The sequence below is a fragment of the Chiloscyllium punctatum genome, chromosome 28 (genome assembly GCF_047496795.1).
Source record: "Chiloscyllium punctatum isolate Juve2018m chromosome 28, sChiPun1.3, whole genome shotgun sequence".
In the NCBI taxonomy this organism is placed as follows: Eukaryota; Metazoa; Chordata; class Chondrichthyes; order Orectolobiformes; family Hemiscylliidae; genus Chiloscyllium; species Chiloscyllium punctatum.
In genome coordinates, this window is record NC_092766.1 from 67,715,427 (window position 1) to 67,730,793 (window position 15,367).

General features: G+C 44.3%; 1 long non-coding RNA gene across 1 annotated transcript in view; it reads right to left on the minus strand.

Annotated features, from left to right (window-relative positions):
* LOC140454082 (uncharacterized) overlaps positions 1-15,367 on the minus strand; it is a 70,704-nt gene that overhangs the window by 12,088 nt on the left and 43,249 nt on the right. Inside the window, exon 5 of the long non-coding RNA XR_011952632.1 lies at positions 8,123-8,257. This is a non-coding gene — a long non-coding RNA (uncharacterized lncRNA). The remainder of the gene's footprint in view (positions 1-8,122; positions 8,258-15,367) is intronic.

Sequence of the window (15,367 nt, forward strand, 5' to 3'; positions counted from 1 at the left end):
TGCTGCAGCAATAGAGAGGAGTATATGGACTGGAGGATGTTGCACAGACAGGGATGAAGTTGTAGACTGGATACAGTTAGAAGGAGAGATGAATTTATGCACTGGAAGGTATGTCAGAGAGAGTGCGTGGTGTGCATGCTGCAAGATACGACAGGGATAGGGAAGCTTGTAGAGACTGGAGGAGAGAGTGATAGAGAGTCTTATGAGAGACCAGATTCACTTATGGGCATAGGATATGCTACAGTGAGCAGAGCCTTTTGCAGATATAAATGAGGATACAATGGCCACAAAGCAGTCACACCTCTTCATAGGTATATAGGAACTGAAGGAATTGAACAGATTACACAGGCTTGGAGTGTTATATGCAGTGGAGGAGATTAACCTGAAAGGGATGGTTTTAGAGACTCAACAATGTTAGGAAATAACGGGAGTTGCAATTGTGAGAGCAGGTTTCAACAATTCGGAGGATATAGACCTGAAAGAGCTTTGACAGATAGCAATGGTACGGTAAAGGGAATTGTAGTGGCTTCCCTTTCATAAGCAATCCATAAGCACTTAAAATAGCCTGTTTGACATGTGCATTATCACTCGACCATTCGAGAGACAGCGCTGCAAATATTTCACTGGCTCTGCTTACCAGCTTAGACTGAACTAGCATTACCCAGAAGACCTCGGGCCACTCTACCTGTCTATGAAATCTTTCAAATGAAATACAGAGTTCCTTGACAGTAGAGTCACAGGTAGTTAGGATAACAAAGAAGGTGCTTGGTATGCATTCCTTTATTGGTCAGAGTATTGGGTACAGGAGTTGGGAGGTCATGTTGTGGCTGTACAAGACAGTGGTTAGGCCACTTTTGGAATGCTGCATGCAACTCTGTTCTACTTCCGATCGGAAGGATGTTGTGAAACCTGAAAGGGTCCAGAAAAGATTTCCAACAACGTTGCCAGGGATGAGCTATAGGGAGAGTTTGAACAGGTGGTGGTTGTTTTTCCTGGAGAGTTGGAGGCTGAGGGTGACCTCATCGAGGTTTATAAAATCAAGAGGGACATGGATAGGGTAAATCGACAAAGGCTTTCTCCTGGGGTGTGCGAATCCAGAATTATAGGGCGAGGTTTAGGGTGAGAGTAGAAAGATATAAAAGATAAAAAGGGGCAACATTTTCACGCAGAGGATAGTAAGTATATGGAATGAGCTGCCAGAGGAAGTGGTGGAGGCTAGTACAACTGCAACAGTTAAAAGGCATCTGGATGGGTATATGAATAGGAAGGGTTTAGATGGAGATGAGCTGGGTGCTAGCAGGTGGGACTACATTGGGTTGGGATATCTGATCTGCAGGATGGGACCATGAATGGGTTGGGGAACCTGGAGGATGTTATGATTTGAACCACAGGTAATGTTTGATTGGATCTTTCAGCCAGTCTTACAGATGGTACAAGTGCAACATTTAAGAAGCATTTGGATGTATATATGAATAGAAAGGGTTTGGAGGGAGATAGGCCAGGTACTGGCAGGTGGGACTAGATTGGGTTAGAATATCCTGTGGGCATGGCTGGGTTGGAATGAAGGGTCTGTTTCCATGCTGTACATCTCTATGACTATAAGATCGGCTGAATGTTCCAATCAAAAATTACCTGTGGTTCAAATCATAATATCCTCCAGGTTCCACAAGCCATCCCTTGTCCTATCCTGCAGGTTCAATGAATCCCAGAACACCTAACCTTCTTCAAGTCCCACGTCCCTTCCGACATTTGTACCATCCTCCAAGTTCTGCAGCCCTTCATACCTTGTAACATGGCCCAGACTCTCCAACTCCTCCTTCCTCTGCAATGTTCCCCAGAAGAGCACTGCAGGATGGTGGGGGTAACAGAGATATGGAGTGACATCAGGACAGGAGGATATTGCAGACATTAGGAATATATGGACTTGAGAAGGTTTCACAGTTTATGAGTGTTGTAGGGACTGGAGGAACTTACAAAGATAGGGATAGTTTTCGATTGGAGGATTCTGCAGAAAACCTTTACGTGGTTAAAGGTAGGATTCTTAGCAGCGTGCAGGAACAAAAGGATCCTGTGTCCCTCAAGTTCCCACCCAAGTTGACAGGCTGTTAAGAAGGCGGATGGTGTGTTGGCTTTCATTGGCAGGGGGATTGAATTTAAGAGATGTGAGATTTTGCTGCAGCTCTACAGATCCTCAGTTGGACCACACTTCGAATATTGTGAACAGTTCTGTTCGCTTCATTGTAGGAAGGACGTGGAACCTTTAAAGACAGTGCAGAGGAGATTTAGCAGGATGCTGCCTGGACTGGACGGCATGCCCATAGAAGGTAGATTGTGGAAGTTAGGGCTTTTCTGATCACAGCGAAGGAGGAAGAATGGTGACTTGATAGAGGTGTACAAGGGAATGAGAGGCATAGATAGAGTGGATAACCAGAGACTACTTCACATGGCGAAATGGTAATCACAAGGGGACATAAATTTCAGGTAATTGGCGGAAGGTTTAGCTTAGATATCAGAAGGATATGGGCCAAGTGCTGGCAGGTAGGACTAGATTGGTTGGGATATCCTGTCGGCATGGACGGGACTGGTACGTTATTTACACAGAGTGTGGTGGGTGCGTGGAATGGACTGCCAGCCGTGGTAGTAGATTCAGACACATTACAGACATCTAAGCAACTCTTGGATAGGCACATCAATGATAGTAATATGTAAGATATGTAGGTTCGTTTCATCTTCAGAGTAGGATAAAAGGTCAGCACAATATTGAGGGCGGAAGGACTTGTACTGGAATGTGCTATTCCATTTTCTAAATAGCAAGGGTTATGATGGCAGCAAGAGGGTTCGGGAAGCGGGAGAGGATGCGATCTGAATGAAGAGACACAAATATGAGGCGTTGCTAAGGTTGCATGAGGTAACAGAGACAGCAATGGCCTGATCTGGAGCGGATGACCCAGACTGGGAGGGGTGTGGGAACTGGAGGTGGTTTCACAGGGAGGGAGGACCTTTGAGCCACAGGAGGTTACAGAAATGTGGAGAGCTGTCGGGCCTACAGGGGTTCATGGAGATGGGGAGTTTGGGAGGAATGGAGCAGTTTACAGGGATAAGGATGTTGGTAGGATGGGGTGTTTTACATAGACAGGAATGTTTCAGGTGAATGGAGCAGATTACAGAGAAAACGTGGGTTGTACAGATTGGAAAAACAAATATTCATATGGAGGGCAATACAAGCATGGTGAACACTCAGTGAAACGTTAATATTCGCAAAGTCTGGGACAATCACACTGACAACAGTGACATTGGAAGAGGAGTTCAGAGAATTTTTTTCAGTGTTTCTTAGAATAACAGATTGTGTAACTGGCGAGGGACGTAACTGTCTCAGAGCGACTGTTGTGTGATAAAACTTAGTGAATGAGTAACGTCACCTGGAGAGATCCTCTGGGAAATTGTGATAATGTGCAGTTTAAAGAACTATAAAGTTTTAAAGTGAAACACAGAAAGGACAAGCTACAACTAGAAACAAAAATAGCCAATTACCTTAGTTGGAGAGGAGAACTGACCAAAATAAACAGACTAAACAGACTGAAATATGCGCCTGTAAATGAACAGTGGAAAACATTTGAAGGAACAGTGAAAAATACTCAACAAAAGGATATTCCACTGAAACAGACAAAAACCCAGCAAAAAATCCCCACCAGTACCTCACTCAGGACAAAATGGATCATATTAGATTATGAGGCTGAGAAGATCACCACAAAGTACTAAAAATCCTGAAGTGAGAGAGAGTTTTACAGTAAGTTTTAAAGGGATTGCAATGGGTCTGCTAGCAGGAGGGGGGGCAATGGGAAGGGGAATCGTTGCCAAGTTTTATTGACACGATACGAACATGGAGAAGTGAAGGTGCTGGAGGTGGTGAGAGAGTGACAGAGAGAGGTCAGGGCCTGAACGGTGTTACAAAGCCAGTACGGATTGCTGCAGCTGGAGGGGTTTGCAGAGGTAGGGAGGGACATATGTATTTTTATTTATTCATTCATGGGATGTGGGTGTCACTGCCTGGACCAGCATTCTTTGACCCCATGCTAATTACCCAGAAATTGCTGGATAAATATAATACTTTGCTGGCCACAGGTGAAGTGCTGAATGACTGGAGGATCGCTAATATGGTTCCTTTGTTCAAGAAGGGCAGCAGGGATAGGCCAGGTAATTACAGAGCAGATAGTCTGACAGCAGGAGGAGGGAAATTATTGGAAACAATTGTGAGGATGAATCAACACTTGCAAGGGTAAGGATCAACTTGGTTTAGTCATCATGGATTTGGCAGAGGAAGATACTGTCCGAGGAATTCAATTCAGCTTTTTTTTTAAAATGATGCTTAAGTATATTGATGAAGGCGCTGCAGATGATGTGGTTTACATGGACTTGACTAAGTCCTTAAACAAGATCCAACATGGAAGGCTGGTTCAAAAGGACTGGGTTCCAAGGCAAGTTGGCAAATTGGATGCAAAATTGGTGGATAGCATACTTTCACCACCGGGTGTACCACAGGAAACTGTGCAGGAATCATTGAACATTAATAACTCAGATGTGAAAGCAGAAGGTATCATTAGTCGGTGTGCAGATGACATGAAAGGTGAGGGTGTTGTTCACAGTGAGGAGGATGGTCTCTGTCTGCAGTCCGATGTCGATTGGATGATAATCGAAGCAGAGTTTAGTTCTGATCGAAATGAGGCAATACACTGTGGGAGGTACGATAAGCGAAGTACAGACATAATAAACGGTAGGTCCTTGCGGAGTACTGAGGAATACAGGGACCTTGGTGGACAAGTCCATAGATCCCTGAAGGTGTCAGCACAGGGTGACAGGGTGGGAATGGCACCTGAACTGGGAGCGGGAGAGGGACAAATATCCTGGTGGGGTGAATTGCTAGAGCTGCTTGAGAGGATATAACCCAGTCTGGCAGGGTGTTGGACCTTAAATAAACATAAGGCCAGAAAGATGATTGAGGCTGGTACACGAGTTAAAGACAGCAATTTCAGCAGACAAGGCAGGCAAGAACATAGCAGGGAATGGGGGAAAACTGATGATTAAACTGCATTAATTTCAATGTAAGGGGCCAGACAGCTAAGGAAGATGAACTCAGGGCATGGATTGGAACATGGGACTGGGATATTATAGTTATTACAGAAACACAGCTGAGGGAGGGGCAGGACTGACAGTTCATTGTTTCAAGGTGGAGATGCTGCAGGAAGGGGAGGCAAGAGAGGACGTGTGGTGGTGGGTTTTGATTGCATGAATCATCACAGCAGTACTTAGAGAGAATATTCCTGTGGATTGCCCAGTGAAGCTATGTTCGTGGAACTGAGAAATAAGAATGGGTCATCACTTTGATACGATGCGACTGCTGACCCCGAATAATCTGTGGCAGACTGAGGAACAAATATGTCGGGACACCTTAAATATCAACCATAATAATAGGGCTGTTATAGTAGCGTTTATGAACTTTCCAAACCTAGACTGGGACTGCCAGTGTTCAGTGTTTGCAAGGGAGGAATTTGGTAATTGTGTTCCAGAAAACTCCCAATCAATATGTAAATGGCCTGAAAAGAGAAAGGGGCAAAACCTGACCTCCACTTGGGAATTAAGGTAGGGAGAGGGACTGAGATTTGGGAAAGCGTTTTGCCAAAGTGATCACAGTTCTAGTAGTTTGAAAATAGCTTTGGAAAAGGACAGGCCTGGTCCACAAGTGCAAGTTATAAAATGGAGCCTGACCAATCTTGACCGTATTAGTCAGGAACTTTGAAAATGTGATTGGGGAAGGGAATTATTTACAGGGAAAGGGAAGTTTGGCAAGTGAGAATATTTTAAAAGTAAGATATTCTACAGACAGCCATGTGTGATGGGCTGGCAGGCTGGAGGGTGGCATCATGGACAGTGAAGGAGGTTTTGTGAGATGACAAAGGGATCTTGATGAGGTGAATGAATGGGCTGAAAAAGTAGAAATGGAATTCAATCTGAATAAATACGAGGTAATGCATTTTGTAAAACAAACACGGGTAGAGCTTATCCAATTAATGCTCAGGCCTTGATAAGTGTTTTAGAGCAGAGGGACCTCCGGGTTCAGGTACATAATCCTTGAAGGCTGCATCACAGGACGAATAAGACAGTGCTTTGCATGCCTGACTATTGCTCAGTCCATTGAGTGTAGGATTTGGGACGTCATGTTGAGTTTGCATAGACATTTGTGAGGCCTGTTCTGCAAGACTCTGTCCAGTTCTGGTCGCGCAGTTAACAGGGAGGATATTATTAAGCTGCAGGACATTCAGAAGTGATTTACCAGGATATTGCTGGGTATGGAAGGCTTGAGATCTGAAAAATGGCTGGATAGGCTGACTCTTTTTTCACTGGTGCCTGGGGGTTGAGACATGATGCTATAAAGGTTTATGAAAAAAAATGAGATATATGGATCAATTTAATGGTAGTTGCCTTTTCCTCAGGATGGGGGAGTCTCAAGATCAGGGGCCATATTTTTAAGGTTAGAGGGGAGAGGTGTTCAAAAAAAAGATATGGGGCAATTTGCTACACAGAAGGTGGTTTGAGTGTGGAATGAACTTCCTGAGAAAGGGGTTGATGTGCGTACAATTACAACATTTAAAAGATATGTGGATAAACAGGTGAATAGGGCAGGGTTGGAGTGATATAGGCCAGCAACAGGCAGCTGGGAAGAGTTTAGTTTTAGATTATGGTGGGTATCAACTGAAGGGTCAGTTTCCATGCTGTATGGCTCTATGACAAGAATATGGTTTGATTCCATTATTGAAGAAAGGATCAGGGCTGGGCCCACTGATGTGCATCATCGACATAAACGATTTAGTTGAAAATATAGGAGTGATTGTGTGAAAGTTTGTTGATGATCAAATGAATGGTGTAGTGGGCAGTGAATACGGTTATCAAAGGGGATCTTGACCAACTGGGCCAGTGGACCAAGGAATGAAAGATGGAGTTTAATTCAGGGGTTGGATTTTGTTAAGACAAACCAGGGAGGACTAATACAGTTAATGGAAGGGCTCTGGCCAGGGTTGTCGGAGAGAGAGAGAGAGAGAGACCAGAGGGTGCAAGTTACATTGTTCCTCGGAAGTGGCATACCAGGTGGACAGGGTGGGGAAAGCGATATTTGGCACATTTGCCGACATTGGCCAGCACTTTGTTACATATGTTGGAGATATTTGTAACTTTGTCCTAAATATTTCCCTTGGGCAGAGGAGGCCACGAGGTGACCCTAAGAATGGTGAATAACCAAGGGTCGGTGAGTCCAAAACTAGAGGGTATAACAGGAGGTGAGAGAGCAAGGATTTAAAGAGGGAGCTGAGGGGAACATTATCCACAGAGGATGGTGCATAAACGGAACAGACTGCCTCAGGCACATGGGAGAAACAAAAACAATTACAGCATGGAAAAGACATTTGGGCAGGTACATGGAGAGGAGAAGGTTTGAAGAGATAAGGGCCAAATGCAGGCAAATGAGACTCATTGAGTATAAGAAACATGGGCAGCCTTGAGGGGTTTGACCACAGGTTCTGTTTCCGTGCTGTATCACTCTGTATCCAGCTAAAGAGGATTAGTGTACCAAAATAAGGCATGTTGTAGACACTGAAGCAAGTTACAGCGATAGTGATGGTAGTCTAGAATGCAGTATGTCTCAAATATGTGGAGGGAGTATCGGGAAGGGAGGAGGTTACAGGGACAGGGACTATTGTAGGAGTTAAAAATGACTGAAGACACTGGTGCACAAGCCATGCCACAGATGGTGTTGCAGAGTAGTGAGTCTTAGTAGAGTGTTGGAGGGAGAACACAGAACAGAAAGATCCCAGGCAGCATTCACAACCTCTTGTCGGAGGCCTACTCTCCCCTCTGTTGTACTGATGCTCGCTAAGACAGCACAGGACTGGATTGATAACTATGAACTCCCGATGCTGTCTCACTGCAACATAAGTTAAAGTAGACGTGGTGATTGAGCACGGGGTGTGTCTATACTGTGCTCCCCATCCAGCACTGTATCTGCGTCCTGTCTTGTTAGCGATGTTTGGAGCCCTCTCATTGTTCTCTGCTCTGTCACTATGAGTGATCTTACCACACTGCAGGATTTATTGAAGGCTCCCGGTCTCCCTGCCCTTTGTCTCTCTGGCTGACCAACCATCTTCAATGAGGTGATGGATGAGACACACAGCAGTTGGGAAGTCTATTGAGTCAGCAACTTCCTGAGTACCTACAGGAGACAGAGAAATAGACAGAATGGGAAATTAGACTGATGCAGTGAGGGTTACACAAGGAGAATGGAAATGAACCCCACAGAGATCTGGAAAATCCCAAACTCCATCCCTCGCCTGTGCTGTTGAGTCTCTCTGGAGTGGAGAATTCTGTTAGCTCAGGATCTGGAGGAGCTGCAAGAGTGAGAGACGCTGACAGAGGCAGCAATTCGACCCACACAGTGAGGGATACCACATGGAGAGAGACTGAGTGATATCACCAGAGTGCAGGAAGACTTCAGGATCACACAATCATGTTGGAAGAATGGGTTTAGCTTCATGTGTCAGTGCTCAGGGATGAGTAACCAGTGAGCAGGTGAAGTGACGGCCTAGTAACATTATTGTTCGGGCATTTATCCAAAACCTCAGCTAATGTCCAGGGGAGGCAGGTTTGAATCCCATCATAAGATATGGTGGAATTTAAAATCAATAATTTTAAAAATAGCAATTCACAATCCATAAACAAATATGAAACCATTGCTGATGTACAAAAATCACAATCCCTTAGATTAGATTCCCTACAGTGTGGAAACAGGCCTTTCGACCCAACCAGTCCATGCCATCCCTCCAAAGAGTAACCCACTCAGACCCATCTCCCTCGACCTCATACACCTGACATCATGGGCAATTTAGCATGGCCAATTCGCCTGACCTACGTGCGTTTGGACTGTGGGAGGAAACCGGAGCATCTGGAGGCAATTCACGCAGACACGGGGAAAATGTGCAAACTCCACACAGTCGCCCGCGGCTGGAATCGAACCTGGGACCCTGGTGCTGTGAGGCAGGAAGGCTAATCACTGAGCCAGCGTACCACGCACTTTCCTTTTGACAACGAGATCTGATCATCCTCACGTGGTCTGCACGACATACACACAGCAAAGTGTTTGCCTCTCAGTTGCCCTCTGAAATGGCCAAGCAAGCTACTCAGCTCACGGGCAGCTAGGGCTGGGCAATAAAGGCTGGTCAGCCAGAGACACCCACATCCCCTACCTGATTTATAAAAAAATCCAATAGGATGGTCCCACTGGAACCGTGATGGGACCAGTGTCCTGGCCAATCATGACAGTAGGTTTATGGACAGGGCTTTAAACTGACAGAGAGGATGCAGGGACAGGGTTCAGGTGAAAGGAGCTTTCCACATCCAAAGAAAAAAGGTGAAGCATCGGAACAGTATGGGGATGTGGCTGAAGGCAATCAGAAAGGTACAGGATGGGACAGCGATTAACTAAAACTGTACATCAGTGAATAGGTTTGTGACAGGAAATTGTGGGAAAGAGTAAATTATGTTTTTTTTCAATGGACGAAGTCTTATCAATAAGGTAGATGGATTTGTGACACTGAGATAAAAGAGGTTTAGACAACAGAGAGACATGGTTATAGGGTGAACAAAAGGTGGACATAAATATTCAATGGATCACAACCTTGCGGAAACTCAGGCAAAATGGGTAACACTAACAATAATGGATAACAAAGGCATCACAGAGAAAGCATTTGGTCTCAGATCATGAAGTAGAATCAGTCTGAATGTAAATTCTGGCTACTACTTGCCAAGGACACAAGCAGCAGAACAGTTTTAGCCACTGAACAGCATTCCGCTGCTCATTACTGCATCACACAGGAACTCATTGGAATTTTTTTAACAAACACATTGCGATAATTTTGGGAAACATCAATATTCACAAAATGTAGTACAGTCACACTGGCAAGAGTGATATTGGAAGAGGAGTTTAGAAAATTAGTTTTCAGTGTTTCTTTGAATAACAAATTGTGCAACTGGCTAGGGACATAACTACCTCAGAGCGACCATTGTGTGATGAATCTTAGTAAATGAGTAATGTCACCTGGAGAGATCCTCTGCAATATTGTGATAAAATGCAATTTAAGGAAATATAAAGTTTTAAAGTGAATCACAGAAAGGACAAGCTACAACTAGAAACAAAAATAAACAATAACATGAGTTTGAGAGGGGAACTGACCAAGGTAAACAGGCTAAACAGACTGAAATATGTGCCTGTCAATGAACAGTGGAAAACATTTGAAGGAACAGTGTAAAACACTCAACAAAAGGACATTCCATTGAAACAGACAAATCCTCAGCAAGAAATCCCCATCGCTCCCTCATTCAAGTAAAAATGATCATATTAGATTATCGGGCTTAGAGGATCACCAAAAAGTACTTAAAATCCTGAAGTGAGAGAATGTTTTCGGAGTAAGTTTTAAACGGATTGCAAAGGGTCTGCTCCCAGGAGGAGGTCAGATGGAAGAGGGAATAATTGTCAAGGTTTTATGTCACAAAAGGAACCGGGAGAGCTGAAGGTGCTGGAGGTGGTGAGAGTGTTACAGAGAGGGGTCAGGGCCTGAACGGTATTACAAAGCCAGTACAGATTGTTGCAACTGGAGGTGTTTGCAGAGGTCGGGAGGGATATATATATTTTTATTTATTCATTCATAGGATCAGGATGTCGCTGATTGGACCAACATTCTTTGCCCCACTGCTAATTACCCAGAGTATAGCACAGAGTCAGCCATATTGCTGTGGGTCTGCTGTCACGTGCAGGCCAGACCAGGTTAGAATGTCAGATGTTCTTCTCTAAAGGATGTAAATGAACCAGATGAGTTCTTCCTTCTGGTCAACAATGCTTTTATGGTGGCCTCACCAATGTCCTCTACAGCCACAACATGACATCCCAACTTCTACTCTCAATCGCAAACGCCTGCTTCACCAACCTGTCTACCTGTGACACCACTTACAAAGAACTGTCTACCTGCATCCCTGGGTCACAGACTGACAACACTACCCAGGGCCCAAACATAAACTGTACAGGTCCCACCCTGGTTTGTTTCACCAAAATGGAACACCTCACGTTTATCTAATTAAACTCCATCTGCTATTCTTCAGCTCACGATCCCAGTGTACTATTCGTCCTGTTGTATCATAGATAACCTTCTTCACTGACCACTTTACCAACAATTTCAGTGCCACTCAAAAAAACTTACTTCCCAGGAAACCAATATTCCCATCCAAACCATTTATCCAAATGACAAACAACAGTGGACCCACTTCACCACTGGTCACATGTCTCCTGTCAGAAAAACAACATGTCTCCCATCACCCTCTGTCTCCTACCATCAAGCCTAATTTTGTATCCAGTTGACTAGCTCCTCCTGAATGCCATATCCTTTTACATTGATCTGAGCTTATTATCCAGTTTACCATACAGAACGTAGAACACAGAACAGGACAGCACAAGACCCTTCGGCCATGATGCCATGCCCATCTTTTATCCGACTGTGAGATCAAACTAACTTACATACCCTTCATTTTGCTGTCATCCATGTGCCTATCCAAGAGTCTGTTAAAATGTCCCATTACACCCACCCACCACTCTCTGTGTAAAGAACCTACATCTGAAATCTCCCCTTACCCATCCACCAATCACCTTACAATCATGCCCCCATGTACCATGTATGCCATGGGATAAAGAGGTCTCTCACTGTTCACTCTATCTTTGCCTCACACCTTCTTGTTCACCTCTAACAAATCACACCACACTCTTCTTCACTCCAATGAGAAAAGCCTTAGCTCCCTCAACCTTTCTTCATAAGACATGCTCTCCAGTCCAGGTAGCATCCTGGTAAATCTCCTCTTTACCCTCTCTAAAACTTCCACATCCTTCCTTTAATGAAGGGACCAAAACTGAACATAATATTCTAATTGGGATCTAAACAGGACTGTATAGAGCTGCAGCATAACCTCATGGCTTTAAAACTCAATCCCCCAGCTAATGAAAGCCAATACAACAGATTCTTTCTTAATAATACCATCAGCTTGGTGGCAAATTTGAGGGATCTCTGCTCATGGAATCCAAGATCCATCTGTTCCTCCACACTATTCAGTATTCTGCCTTTACCTGCACATCTTTGGCCTGTGGGTGGAAACCGGAGCCCCTGTCGGAAACCCACGCAGACACGGAGAGAAAGTGCTCACTCCACACAGACAGTCGCCTGGGGCTGGAATTGAAATCACGTCCCTAGTGCTGTGAGGTAGCAGTGCTAACCACTGAGCCACCGTGCTGCCCCATGTAACTCTCTAGAGCCCTGCTTCTGATCCTTGGTTCCTCAAACTTAAATTAGCTTCCTTCTTCCTCTTGACTAGATGTTCTACATCCCTTGGAACCTTGACAAATGCTTTGCTGAAGTTCATGTAGACAACACTGACTGCTCTGCCTTCATCGATCTCTTGGTCAACTCCTCGAAGAGTCAATCCAGTTTGTGAAACATGGCTTCCCACTCACAAAGCCATGCTGACTATCTCTAATCAGCCCTTGCCTTTCCAAATATATGTAGCTCCTTTCTCTCAGAATCTCCTCCAACAACTTACCCAGCACTGGCTCACTGGGCTGTGATTTCCTAGCTGCTCCCTGCAGACATTAAGTGATGGAACAGCATTAGCCACCCTCCAGTCTTCCGGTAACACATTGTGTGTATTGATAAAATAAATATATGTTAGGGACACTATCTCTTCCCCAGATTCCCACAATATTCGACCTAATAAGCGACATTAAGATTTGATCTACCTTTATTTGTTTTCAGATACCAGCACTTTTTTTCCTCTGTTGAGGATTCTTTCCAAGACATCACTATTTATTTCCCCAACTTCCTGAGCTTCCATGTCTTTCTCCACAGTAAATTCTGACAACACTATATTGTCTAATAGCTCACCCACCTCCTGACAGTTAAGGTGCCCTATTCTCTACCAAATTACTCTTTAGCCCTTATTGAAACGTGTGAAAAGTTTTCTGAAAATTCAAATAAACCGTATCCTCAGTCCAACCACTCCTACACCCGTATCTATTCTGCCATTTATATTCACACCAATAAAAATAAAATCCAACAGGCTCAAAAACACATCCTCTTTTCATTAAAAGTGTTTCTAAGGTTCCAGTTATTCTTCATTGACATATCCTTTCAAGCATATTTCAGCTCCTGACCTACTGTCAGGCTAACACTGTTTGGTTTCAGACTGGCAGCAGAAAGAGTTATGGGTGTTCGTGTTTATCAATCTGAAAAAAGGTAGCTTACAGTTTCAACAGGTAATAGATGTTTTGGAAATAAGGAGGAACGTGGGGACTGAATGACATTATGGAGATAGGGAGCGATGTGCGGACTCAACGAGATTATGGACGTAGAGAATGCACTAGTGACTGAAGAACATTATGGAGATAGGGAGTGATGTGGGGCCTGAAAGAGGCCAAAGAGATCTGCAGGGCTGTTGGGCCTGAAGGAGGTAGCACAGATCAGGAGGATCATGGGGATTGAAGGAGGTTACTCTGAACTGGAGGGTCGTTGTGTCAGGATGAGATTATGGAGATAGGGAGGGTCGTGGGGCCTTTTGGAGGTTAGGGAGGTTGGTGGGGAATGGTTCAGGTTACATGATTAGGAAGAATCGTGGGGACTGAAGGAGTTTATGGAGATAGGGAGGGCTGTGGGGACTGAAGTAGGTTATATAGATAGTAAGTTTATAGAGAAGCACAGGAAAGAAGAGCAGGTATTGGCCATTTGACCACAGAGTCGGTCCCACCATTCAATATGATCACGACTGATCATTTAACCCAGTACAGTATTCCTGCTTTCACACCTTACTCTGATATTATAGTGACTACTGGCATTTAGTGATACAGCGGGCTGTCGTAACTGGGACAGGGGGTGGGGTGGGGGGGGGTGTCTTACAGAGATAGGGAGGGTTGTGGAAGCTGGGACAGGTGACAGATACAGGGTGGGTTTTAGGAATGGGAGGACTTCACAGAGATTTGGAGGAATGCAGGGATGGGACGTGATAACAATCACAGGGAGGGTTTTGGGAGCTCGATCTGAGACGGGTATAGCTGAGAACAGAAGGGAGTCAAACAGGGACAAGGTAGGACTAATAAATTAAGCTGCATTTATTTCAATGCAAGGGGCCTAACAGGGAAGGCAGATTAACTCAAGGCATGGTTAGGAACATGGGACTGGGATCTCATAGCAATTACAGAAACATGGCTCAGGGATGGGCAGGACTGGCAGCTTAATGTTCCAGGATACAAATGCAACAGGAAGGATAGAAAGGGAGGCAAGAGAGGAGGGAGAGTGGCATTTTTGATAACGGATAGCATTACAGCTGTGCTAAGGGAGGATATTCCCAGAAATACATCAGGGAAGTTATTTGGTGGAACTGAGAAATAAGAAAGGGATGATCACCTTATTAGGATTGTATTATAGACCCCACAGTAGTCAAAGGGAAATTGCCAAACAAACTTGTAAGGAGATCTCAGTTATCTGTAAGAATAATAGGGTTGATATGGTAGGGGTTTTTACCTTTCCAAACATCGACTGGGACTGCCATAGTGTAAAGGTTTAGATGGAGAGGAATTTGTTAAGTGTGTACAAGACAATTTTCTGATTCAGTATGTGGGTGTACCAACTAGAGAAGGTGCAAAACTTAACCTAAGCTAAGGAAATAAGGCAGGGCAGGTGACTGAGCTGTCAGTGGGGGAGCACTTTGGGACCAGCGACCATAATTCTATTCATTTTAAAATAGTGATGGAAAAGGATAGACCAAATCTAAAAGTTGAAGTTCTAAATTGGATAAAGGCCCATTTTGACGTATTAGGCAAGAACTTTTGAAAGCTGATTGCAGGCAGATGTTCGCAGGTAAAGGGACGATGGAAAATGGGATGCCTTCAGAAGTGAGATAACAAGAATCCAGAGAAAGCATATTCCTGTCAGGGTGTAGGGGAAGGCTGGTAGGTATAGTGAATTCTGGATGACTAAAGAAATTGAAGGTTTAGTTCAGAAAAAGAAGAAAGCACATGTCGGGTATAGACAGGATAGATCGAGTGAGTCCTTAGAGTATAAAGGAAGTTGGAGTATACTAAAGAGGGAAATCAGGAGGGCAAAAAAGGGACATGAGATAGCTTTGACAAATAGAATTAAGGAGAATCCAAAGGGTTTTTACAAATATATTAAGGACAAAGGGTAACTATGGAGAGAATAGGGCCCCTGAAAGGTCAGCAAGGCGGCCTTTGTGTGGA